The sequence below is a fragment of the Acinonyx jubatus genome, chromosome B2, assembly GCF_027475565.1.
Source record: "Acinonyx jubatus isolate Ajub_Pintada_27869175 chromosome B2, VMU_Ajub_asm_v1.0, whole genome shotgun sequence".
NCBI classification, from domain to species: domain Eukaryota; kingdom Metazoa; phylum Chordata; class Mammalia; order Carnivora; family Felidae; genus Acinonyx; species Acinonyx jubatus.
The window spans coordinates 148126276-148136930 of NC_069385.1; the positions used below are offsets into that span (position 1 = coordinate 148126276).

Consider the following 10655-nt stretch of genomic DNA (forward strand, 5'->3'; position numbering starts at 1 on the left):
GCTTCCCCTAGCGTCCAGTACATGAATCAATGGATGACACGCCCAGAAAACGCTCGTGTAGAATTTTGACGCTTGTAAGGGAGGAAAACACAATATTCCCTCGATCCTTCTAACTTCTTGGCTGGCGTCCCGGTAACAAAAGACAGATTAAGGAGGGGGAAACACAAGTTTATTAATGTGTATATCTCATGTACACGTGGGAGAGACCTAGGGAAAAATGAGTGACTCTCAGAGGTGGCTGAGAATTCAGGCAGCTAAAGACAGAACAAAGAGCGTGCAAGGGAGACCAGGTGTGGGAGCTAACCAGGAAAGGTATGAACAGGAGTAAGGTTTGTTAGTGCCTTCTTGTTTCTTGTGACTCGGGGTCGACCTTCTCTTCCTCACAGAGAGCAAGACATCCTTACAAAAGGTTAACTTGTACTCTTTTCTGGGCTTCTCCTGTGTCTGCTATTTCTCAAAGAAATCCTTATGCCAAAAAAAAGTATATTTTGCTGCCGTTGAAACTCATGCTTTATTCTGATCCCTTTCCTGATGATAATCTCTTGATCTGAAAGGAAGGAATACCCATCTTATACCCATTCCCTTCATAACATGTAAGGACATCTTCCTTGAGCTGTCCAGATCAAACTCTGCTCTCTAACACGTTTCTCCAGCTCAGGAACTACATATTTACTTTACTTCTAATTCCACTCTCAGATTCTTTCAACTGATAACAGACTATAGACATAGATGACCCCACTCAGCCCCAGCATGGAGACTGAGCTCCTCAGTATTGCAAAGTCCAGACTACAAAATTAAGCCTTCTGGGGTCACCTGGCTGGCTTGGTCAGTAGAGAGTGGGACTCTTGATCTCGGGGTTGTGAGTTTGAGCCCCACAGTGGGTGTAGAGATTTCTTTTATGATTTGGTCCCTGTTAATCTCCCCAACTTTTTCCCCCACCACATCCTTGCAGCAAACACTTCACAAATACCATTTTGAAATACTTTGGGTCCCTCTGGGCCTTTGTACATGTTGTTCCCTCTGCTAAAATCGGACTCCCTGAGATCATTTTCAGGCTTTCCCTGCCTTATACTGAGGTCTTCACTTAGCACTTCAAGAAAGCTTTCTCTTCGAGCTCCTCCATCACTCATCACACTGTAGTACAACTGCATCCTGGGTTCCTTGTCTCAAGGAGTTTATCTTACGTTTTCTCAAGGAGTCACATTAACATTGGGAGGAGGGGGCTCTTTGGAGGTTTCTGAAGAAAAGACATTTAACAGGCATTCCCTGTGTCCTACCTCGTAGATTAAATGCCATTTTACTTTGCAAACGGAGGGGTATGACAAGTGGGAGATTCTTTAAGTTTTGTGAAAGCTTTTCTGAGAATAATTCTCATTCCGTGCAAGAATCAGAAACTGGAACATCACAGGGAGTAGAGTAGACCCAGGCATATAAGACGGATTCTGGATAAGAAACCACATCCTCCTCCATACCCATTCCTTTGCAAGGAATTTTGAATCTCCTTTCCTTTATTTAATCTGCTCTTTATTTTTCTTGTTGGGGAAGATAGTTTTGAGGAGGTGAAGTGTGCAAGAGGACATCCAGGATTCCAGAGTTAACAGGGGTCTGGCAGAAAAAGGAAGGGGACAGGAGGGAAGGAATCGAGAAACAGAAGTTTCATGGAGGAAATTGTTAGCTCAAGTTCATCTAGTGTGGAGTTAATACTTCAAGCGCCTGGGTGGCTCTGTCAGTTGAGCTTCCTACTTAGGCTTAGTCATGATTTCATGGTTTGTGGGTTCGAGCCCTGAGTTGGGCTCTGCTCTGACAGTGCGGGGCCTGCTCGGGATTCTCTCTCTCCCTCTGCCCCTCCCTGATTCACGCTTTCTCTCTCTCAAAAATTAACTAAGTAATTAAAAAAGACTTCAAACCTTGAATGATTGAATTAGATGAAAGTCCTAGGCATTTCCTCTCCTGTTCTTTTCTTTCTTGTTTTCACGGTTAGAGTAGGCAGTAGGTTAGGCTCTAACAGGGTGCCTGGAGGCCAGCCAAGGGGTAGTGGTGCCCGGCTGTGGGGAAGTCCAAGACTGGTCTGCCAGCACCCCACAACAAATCCACAAGAAGCCAGATCAAACCAGACGCACCCAAGACAAAGGAGGCTGCAAACCCTGACCGACTAAGGGAGAACAGGTGGGGAAAGCTGCCCCCAAGCCCCCTCCCCCAGTAATAAATACTCCACCCCCCAGCCAACAACTGTCAGTAAGAGATCAAAACCCTAACCTGAGGCATACGGCTTTCCTTGAGCTCACCTGCTCTGACATCTTGAGGGTGTGCTCAGTTTAATAAACATTCCTACTTGCATCGTTCAACCATTGTGTCTGGTCTGTCCTTAAATTTTTTGTTGTGACAAGACCCGGATCCTCCAGCAACATCCCTGGGACCAGCTGGGCAGAGGCCTCTGGGCCTGGGGTCTCCCTAGGGCACCTGACAACATGGCTACCTTGTGTAAATGGAAACAAAGCTACCTGAAAAACATATATAAAGCACTTGCATGTAACATAATGTAAATTTTGTAGAATTGCTCAGTAAACATCTATTATTGCATACAAAAAAGAAGGACATTGGGGTGCCTGGTTGGCTCGGTTGGTAGAAAATGAGATTCTTGATCTTGGGGTTGTAAAATTCAAGCCCCAAAATGGATATAGAGATTCCTTAAACATAAAATCTTAAAAATAATTACATTGGTTGTCTACAGAATTATTGCAGATTGGAGGTGCTTGCTGAGATGTGGTGAATAAATGCCTATTTCCACTTTAATAAATGCAGCTGTAAAACCCAATTCCACGTGAGTGTACTAGTGAGCTAAGGAAGGACGTGTTCTATTTTGAAAGGAGTTTGAAATGGATGAGACAAAGTTTTCAAGATACTTGAGTAGAACACCTGTCTTAGCAAGGCTCCTGTAGCAAAATGTCACAAACCAGGTGGTCTAACCAAAGTTTGTATCTTCTGGTTCCCGAAGGTGTAAAGTCCCACATCAGGGTGGTCCGAGAGGCTGGGTTCTGGTGAGGGCCCCTTCCTGTGTTTGGAAGGCAGTCTTCCCATTGTGTCCACGCATGGCTGAAGAGCACAGTGAGGAAGCAGGTTTCTCAGGATTCTTTACCAAGACCCTAATCCCATTCTGGAGGGTTCTACCCTTATGACATCTTAATCTTAATTACTTCCACAGATCCCACCTCCTAATGCCATGACGTTAGGAGGTAGGGTTTCAACATATGGATTTTGGAGGGGCACAAACATTCAGTCCATAACAGAGATTGTCATATATTTGCAGCTACCTTACAACTCTTCCAGTTGTAGCAAACTGCTAACAGTGCAAATGATTTTCATTCACAGAAATGCAAATGAATCGTGTCCAGTGGAATGCAGGAGATCATTGCCCTAGAAATTGACAGGTAAAAAAAAGTAAATCTATTCATAAATTTACTTCAGCATTCCAGATTGCTTATAAATATGTAGTACTTCAAATTTTCTTACTGGTTGTTACACTGACACATACTCATTTTTATTTGTATGAGAGTTACAATTTTACCTTCTTTTAAGAACACAATCTTTTAACAATTTGGAAACAGGGGGTATACACCAAAGGCAGAAACAAAATACCAACTTGTGGCTGGCAAATGTAGACTAAAGAGCATGGTTTAGATCTGAAACTAGAAGGGCTTTCTCTACTCCTTCTTCTCATGTCTACACCTGGAACCCAGTAGACACACTCACCCAGCAGCTCTGTGAAGGTGCACGTAATCATACTAAAATCAAACTTAAGATCCAATATACTAGGCATATAAAAAGTCATTTATGAGAACAGCATCATTTTTTTCCTTCTAGAGATTTCCAGCTACTATCTCCTCCCCCTCACATTATCTTCCCGTCCTTTTCTAAGTCACCCAGTTTTCTATCAGAAATTACAAATTCTTCCAAAGTCTTTAGAAATCCATTTGTCTCCTCCTGCAAAAAATAATTTTATGAGGGCAGTGGTTATACGTGCCTAAGATACATGATGTGCTGTATGTGTATGTATTTAATCAGGAGACACCTTGCCAGAATTAGTTTCATTCCCCCCCCCCTTAAGCTTTTATATTTCATTACCTATTTCTCTTGACCACAGTTAATTTCATACTGCAGGGAGTGAGCCTGTCTTGTAGTACTTGAACCATGTGGTTCCCACTATCTGGATTCAGAACATGGCCCTCCAAATGGGAACGCTGGATCCTGTCCATGATGAACATGTCCTGGGAATCCTATTGTTGCACAAAAACAGCTTTCTTTACACCTGCACCGCCTCTCACATTTTGACTGATGAGCATAAAATCAATAATGTGATGAGGCCAGTCATGAATGGTCACAATGACAGGAACACACGTGGCCATTCAGACATGAATCCTCTAGACCTGGCATTAAACATTTAACCTCAACATTCAGGACTTACTTCTTATCCTGAGTGATAAGGCAAGGCTGGAATGTGTTCCTGAGGCAAAACCAAAAGTCATTTAACTGTAATATAAGCACAAGGGCAGAAATTAATTTTATTATTTCTAAATTATCTTCTCCTGTCCTACCCCACCCTACTCTACCCTATCCTATCGCACTCTACCTAACCCTACCCTACCCCACTCCACCCCACCCTACCCTACCAACCCTACCCTATGCTATCCTATCCTAGCCCCACCCATCCTATCCCACCCCGTCCCATCCTATGTTGTATTTTCACTGGCCCAACCAGGGCTGCATCCCCTGGCACACAGTACGCATTCATTAAACACTTGTTGGATGGACGGTAGAGGCAGCAGGACGGGTCGTGTCACGCAGAGACCCGCAGCACCGCAATCGTGAGCGGGCGGACTTCACACGCAGTCCGTGAAGTGGGACGCGAGAGTGTGCGCGGTGACCGCGTTTCCGCGGGAACACAGGTGCAGGCACGCGTGCCAGTACGGACAGAGTGGGGATGCAGGAGCGCGGTGTGGCTGCCGCGGCACCCAGGGCACCTAGGGCACACAGCCCTGACCGCGGGCGCACGCGTCGTCCACCCGTGAGACAAGCCCCACGACTGGAAAACCCAGGGCAGCACGAAGCACCCGTGTACGGCTGCACGGGCGGCAGTCCGCGGGCCTCGCGCGCCGGGCAGCGCCGGGTGTGGACCGGGTAAGAGGACACACACCCACCATCACGGCCCTCCTCCCCGCGCCGCAGCGCCGGCAGCTACGCGGACCAAATCTCGCGGTTTCCCAATCTATCGCGATGCCTCAGCGGCTCCAACGAACGTCTGGCGATCTCCGCTCCCAAATCACTCGGCTTTCAAGAAGTATCGCGATACTTTCGCCTTCGCTATTTTCGGTGTTTTAACGGCCTCTGTGAGAAAATTTTAAGTCCATTTTTAATACTACAGGTCTCTGAGAGCTCCATGCATAATTCTCAAGTCGATGCCGTTGCGTAGAAAATTACAGGAGGAGAAAAAAGATGTGTCAGAAGTGGGATTCGAACCCACGCCTCCATTCGGAGACCAGAATCCCCAGCGCGGGGAAGCGGAGCTTGAGTCTGGCGCCTTAGACCACTCGGCCATCCTGACACCCTGCGGAAGGGGAGAGATTTTCTACTGAAGTAGATGTCCAGGCCGGGCGCTTCTGTGACGCACACGCTTGTGCCGGAGGCAGTGCTGACGTCAGAGGTGCCCGCAGCCCCTGGAAGAGCAGAGAGCCACCTGTGGCCGGGAGAGGAAGCCGGCGGGAGGAGAGGAGCTGTTCTTGTAAACGCGGCTGGGCGCCGGCCGGCCGGAGCGCGGGCGTCCCGAGCCCCCGGCCCGGTCCCAGCCTCCGGGCGCGCTGCTGGTGTTCTTTTCAGGAGAGGGAGGAACAACAACCAACGTACAAAACACCTCAGTTCCGTGGCGCGGCCTCTTCCTCCCCAATAGTGCTCGCACGCGCCGGGGAGTTTGTTGGGCTCCGAAAGTGCCTGCGCCCACCTGTGCAGGTGCGGGTGCCTGTGCGGGTGTAGGTGTAAGTACCTGTGCGGGTGAGGATGCAGGTGCGGGTGCCTGTGCGGGTGTCTGTGCAGGTGAGAGTGTTGGTGCGGATGCCTGTGCGGGTGCAGGTGTGGGTACCTGAACGGGTGCAGGTGCGGGTGCCTGTACGGGTGCAGATGAGGGTGCGGGTGCAGGTGAGAGTGTTGGTGCGGGTGCAGGTGCGGGTGCCTGTACGGGTGCAGATGAGAGTGTTGGTTCGGGAGCCGGTGCAGGTGTGGGTGACAGTGTGGGTGCAGGAGCCCCTCCCCGCCCTCGGGCTGCTCCCGGATGCTGGGATCCGAGCCCCACGCGGCTGCTGCCGGGTGGGGGACAACGGCGCCACGCCTCCGTACGCAGGCATTCCCGCTTTCTCCGCTTTGCTCGGAGTAATCTGAGCTCAGGGCCTGGACCACAAGCTCGAAAACCCTTTCCAGCAGCTGAACTGAGAGACCCTGGGGGTGTGGTAAACTGCGCGGAGAAACCCTGGCAGGCCCGGTGAGGGTCCAGGACGGTGCCCGAGTGCAAAGTAGGGGCCCAATAAATGGATCTGACCCTTGTTTCTGCAGCTCCGCTTCGGGCTAAGCTCAGGGAGTAGGGACAGATTTGAGAGTGTTCAGTACATTTTGTCCCGATGGGTTATTTTCTGTATTAACCCACAAACGTTTTTCTTTCTGGGAGGCACAGGTTACTCTTTTCTTCACGAAGAAGAACTAATTTGAGGTTTAATAGGCCCTGTTTCAGATTCCCAGACTCTCTTGGTTTCACACCTGTTTTTGACAGTGAAAGAGAAAATGGGAGAAGCACGTGGTTTCCTGATTTCCCTCTCTGCAAGGTCTGAGGTTTGCTGTACTTTAAGAAGCTGTAGTTCCGTGGGAAGGAAGTCATCCCACAAGTGATTCTCGACGTGCTAGGCGTGGCAGTTGTAACCTCTTAAAAAGCTGGGATTGTTACTGGTTTCCTAATTGCAAGGTACTGCAGATACCCCACGTCAAACCGGTGCTGTCCAACGTTGGGTTATTTCTAATTTTTCACTCTCGTCAGCAAACGCTTCAAGGAACATTCCTGTGTAGATGAATATTTTCAAATATCCATAATTATTTCCTTACATTCCTAGAAGTGGAGTCCCTAGATTAAAGTTTATCCAGTCTTAAAAGGTTTTGATACATGCTGTCCAGCCGCCACCAGAAAATTTGAAGCCATCTGGATATCGCAAACCTGGCCAACAAAGGGTTGATTAAACAACAAAACATTTTAACGGGTGAAAGGTGACAGGACATCATTCTGCAACTCTGAGTGAGGTTCAAGGTTCCTGTTTGAAGGGTTCTCACGTTGCTTAACAAACTGAAGTGTTCATCTCTCCGTATTGATTTGCAAAACTCACTCTAAGAAACATAAACCCTTGTGACAGTTTCTATTTATCAAGAACCCAGGCAGAAATTCCTATCTTTCACTATATTTTACCTTTTAATCTCATTAAGTCCCTTAAACATTCAGCCAATTTTCGTAGAAACTATGAGTCATACAATTAACAGGGTTCCCTTATATCAATCTTTAAAAATCGAACTCTGGTCCATATTTAAGGTCCTTTTTATCATGCTATACATTTACTTTTATTTCTGGTCACTTTTGTCCCATCCTTATCTCTCTTCCTTTTATGGCATGTTAAACTGCTACCTTGATTTTGGTTTTTAAATGGCTTGAAGTCCTTTCTGGAATAAGGTGAGGTATAATTAAACATGTAACTATTTTTACTATTTACTAATAATTATCATGCAATGGGACTCCCCCATCCTAAATATTTATTTTTTTATTTTTAAAATCTTTTTTAACGTTTATTTATTATTGAGAGACAGAGAGACACAGAGCATGAGCAGCGGAGGGGCCGAGAGATGGAGAGACGCAGAATCTGAAGCAGGCTCCAGGCTCCGGGCTGTCAGCACAGAGCCTGATGTGGGGCTCGAACTCACAAACCAGGAAATCATGACCTGAGCCGAAGTGGGATGCTTAACTGACTGAGCCACCCAGGTGCCCCCCTAAATTTTAATGAAAACATCTTCCACAAGAGGGACTTTGAAAGACCTGAAAATTTTAAAGGGTGGAGGGAACTAAAAAGAAAAGCTGATGGTGATGGTCTACACCAATTTGAAAAACGGAATTTAATTCCCATTCTCAAAATGAGTGTTTTATGTGATGCTGGTAAACACATCTGATTCTCGGATTATCATGTCCGAGAATTACCTTAAAGTAACAGGGATGGGGGTAGGAATGCAGAAGAGGCTATATTGGAAATGGGATTGGCCGTAAATTGATGGTTGTTGAAGCTACGAGGTACCATGGGGAGTTCAGTGTGTATTTTCCTCACTTTTTGTGTGTGCTTAAAGGTGTCCATAGTGAAGCATTCAATATGGGGGGTGGGGATGAGAATCACCTATAACCTCATTAAAAGCATCTGTTAATACTTTGGCATATTTTGCTCCAGTTTTTTTTTTTTTTTAATGTGTAGGTTGAAAAATGTGAAATCTCTACCCTAAAATAAATTATCTTCTTTTTCTATTACATTCTTGTTGTGCATCCCAAACCCCAAAGTGGGTTTGGCAGTTGTTCCCCCACTATTATCCAGACAAATCCTGTGTGTTCTGAATGAGGAATCAGGGAGAGAGGAGTATACCTCAAAAAGTTACCTTCACATGCCTTGGCTACACTTCAGACTTCCAATGTAAAATTAAGCCAGCAAATAAGCTGCTTTTCTCTTCAATGGAGAACAAGGAAATGTAACTGGGCTAATACCATTATAGTTTGCGGTTTGAAATCCAGCTACTCCATGAACACCCTGGCAAAGGTCCCCAGTAACCTACACTGGCTTGGCTTCCTTGCTGTTCCTCACTGAGGCCGCGGTGGAGGGGGGACTCCTGGGCTGAAGGAGGCGCACAGGTTTAGTGATCTGATTGCATGGTCAGGTAGAATTGTATTGCAGCCCTCAGCTAGTGAATACCAGCCTGTCCGCCTCCAGAAAAGGGGCCACTAGGAAGTGGAGCCCTAGGATTTCAGCCACCTCGGACCCCAAGGCTGCACAGGGAGGTCTGCAGCGCTCGGTCCCCTCGCCCACAAATCAGCTTTTGTTGCTTTCTACTTCTTTCTTGTGTTATTTTTTCTCCTCTTAACTGACTTTATTACAGAAGCCATGTTCTCTTGTATCTTCCTGGGGAGTCCAGTTCAGCCGGGGTACCCAACACTGGGTGATTGTGCCATTTGAATCAAAGAATCTTTGTCCTTCGTTTGTGAAGAGGCAATGCACCCACCATTAGTACACGAAGAAAGAAGCTTTTCAGTTTTTTTCTTTGCTGGGAAGAGATGTGTGATTTCCGTCGCGTCTTGGGTTTGGACCACAGATAACTGCCCTGACAAGTGGCTCATTTACTGTGAGGACAGAGATTTGCTTTCAATTTCATGGCTCCTTTAAGTGTTCGGCAGTAATCACCCCAAGTATTTCTCATCTTCTCAACTGCACATCCTGGAGGGCCGGGGCCAGGCACACTTTCCTTTTATTCTCCAAACTGGGCTCTTGCAGGCCCGTCTGCTCTTGGGGAAGATGCTCTTCTCGGCCTGCCAGGCCAGGATCACGGAACCTTAGAGGAGCACCTGGGCGGCTCGGCTGGTAGAGCGACTGGCACTTGATTTCTGATGGGGTCATGATCCCAGGGTCGTGGGATCAAGCCCCATGTTGGGCTCTGTGCGGAGTGTGGAGCCTGCTTGACTCTCTCCCTCTGGCCCCTCTCCTGCTCGCATGCTCTCTCCCTCATTCTCGCTCAAATAAACATACAGTAAATATTTTTTTTAAAAAAAAGAAAAAAGCAGCAGCTGAAGGCAGACACAGTAACACCCTGGAGCAGCAAAAGCTCTAAAGACTGGGCTGTTGGAATCCTAATGTGTAGTTAACTTGGGATGTTCTGAGGAAAGAACCAGATAGGAGCCAAAAGGATGCTGCCGGGCCCCAAATCCTGATTCACTGAATTCAAACTTTGCTCACCTTTCTGCAGAGGAGTACATTTAGACTCATCTGCAGATTCATTCAACCTTATCCAAAATGGCAGGATTGTTGTTGTTGTTTAAGTAAAAATTTAAGTAATTTTTAAATGAACCCACCACAAGGAACGGAAGGTAACCAATAACACATTATCAACCTAAGCCTCCACCTCTGTGGTATCCTCCCATGGTCCTTTTGTTCACATTACAAGATGGGAATCAATCGTAAGGTATCTGGTTTTCAGACACATCCTCACCCAGCATGGTTAGGATCATTGACTCTTGGGGCACATCTACATTCACATGGGAAGTAGCTTTGTTGAATCTGACAGACTTAGCACTGCTCTGGCTGCTGCTGCTAACAAAAACGCATCACGACGCTGCTCCTGGAGCTCTGGGTCTACTGGGGACCAATGAGACCCACTGCGAGCCCCTCAGACGGCCCCAGCACTGGCTGTGAGGACCGCCGTCCACCTCAGAGACACTCTTTCTTGGATACCCACAAGGTGCCCTCTTTGCGGGCCTGTATTCCTCCTCCCTGCCCCAGTGGACTAAGTTAAGTGACACTGGAATGCAATTTTGATGGGGACCCCACCCAGCT

General features: G+C 47.2%; 1 long non-coding RNA gene and 1 other non-coding gene across 3 annotated transcripts; both read right to left on the bottom strand.

The window, feature by feature from the left end:
* Positions 1-101: 101 nt before the first annotated feature.
* Positions 102-4662, bottom strand: LOC106985149 (uncharacterized). Of its 2 annotated transcripts, XR_003417722.2 has the most exons (4): positions 4463-4662; positions 4123-4274; positions 3312-3414; positions 102-3093 (listed from the first exon to the last, which is right to left on the bottom strand). It is a non-coding gene; the product is annotated as an uncharacterized LOC106985149 (long non-coding RNA). The 2 variants fall into 2 exon arrangements; XR_003417727.2 differs by having other exon boundaries at positions 104-3414; positions 4463-4661.
* Positions 4663-5493: 831 nt separating this feature from the next.
* Positions 5494-5599, bottom strand: TRNAL-CAA (transfer RNA leucine (anticodon CAA)). The gene is made up of 2 exons: positions 5562-5599; positions 5494-5539 (listed from the first exon to the last, which is right to left on the bottom strand). It is a non-coding gene; the product is annotated as a tRNA-Leu (tRNA).
* Positions 5600-10655: the final 5056 nt, after the last annotated feature.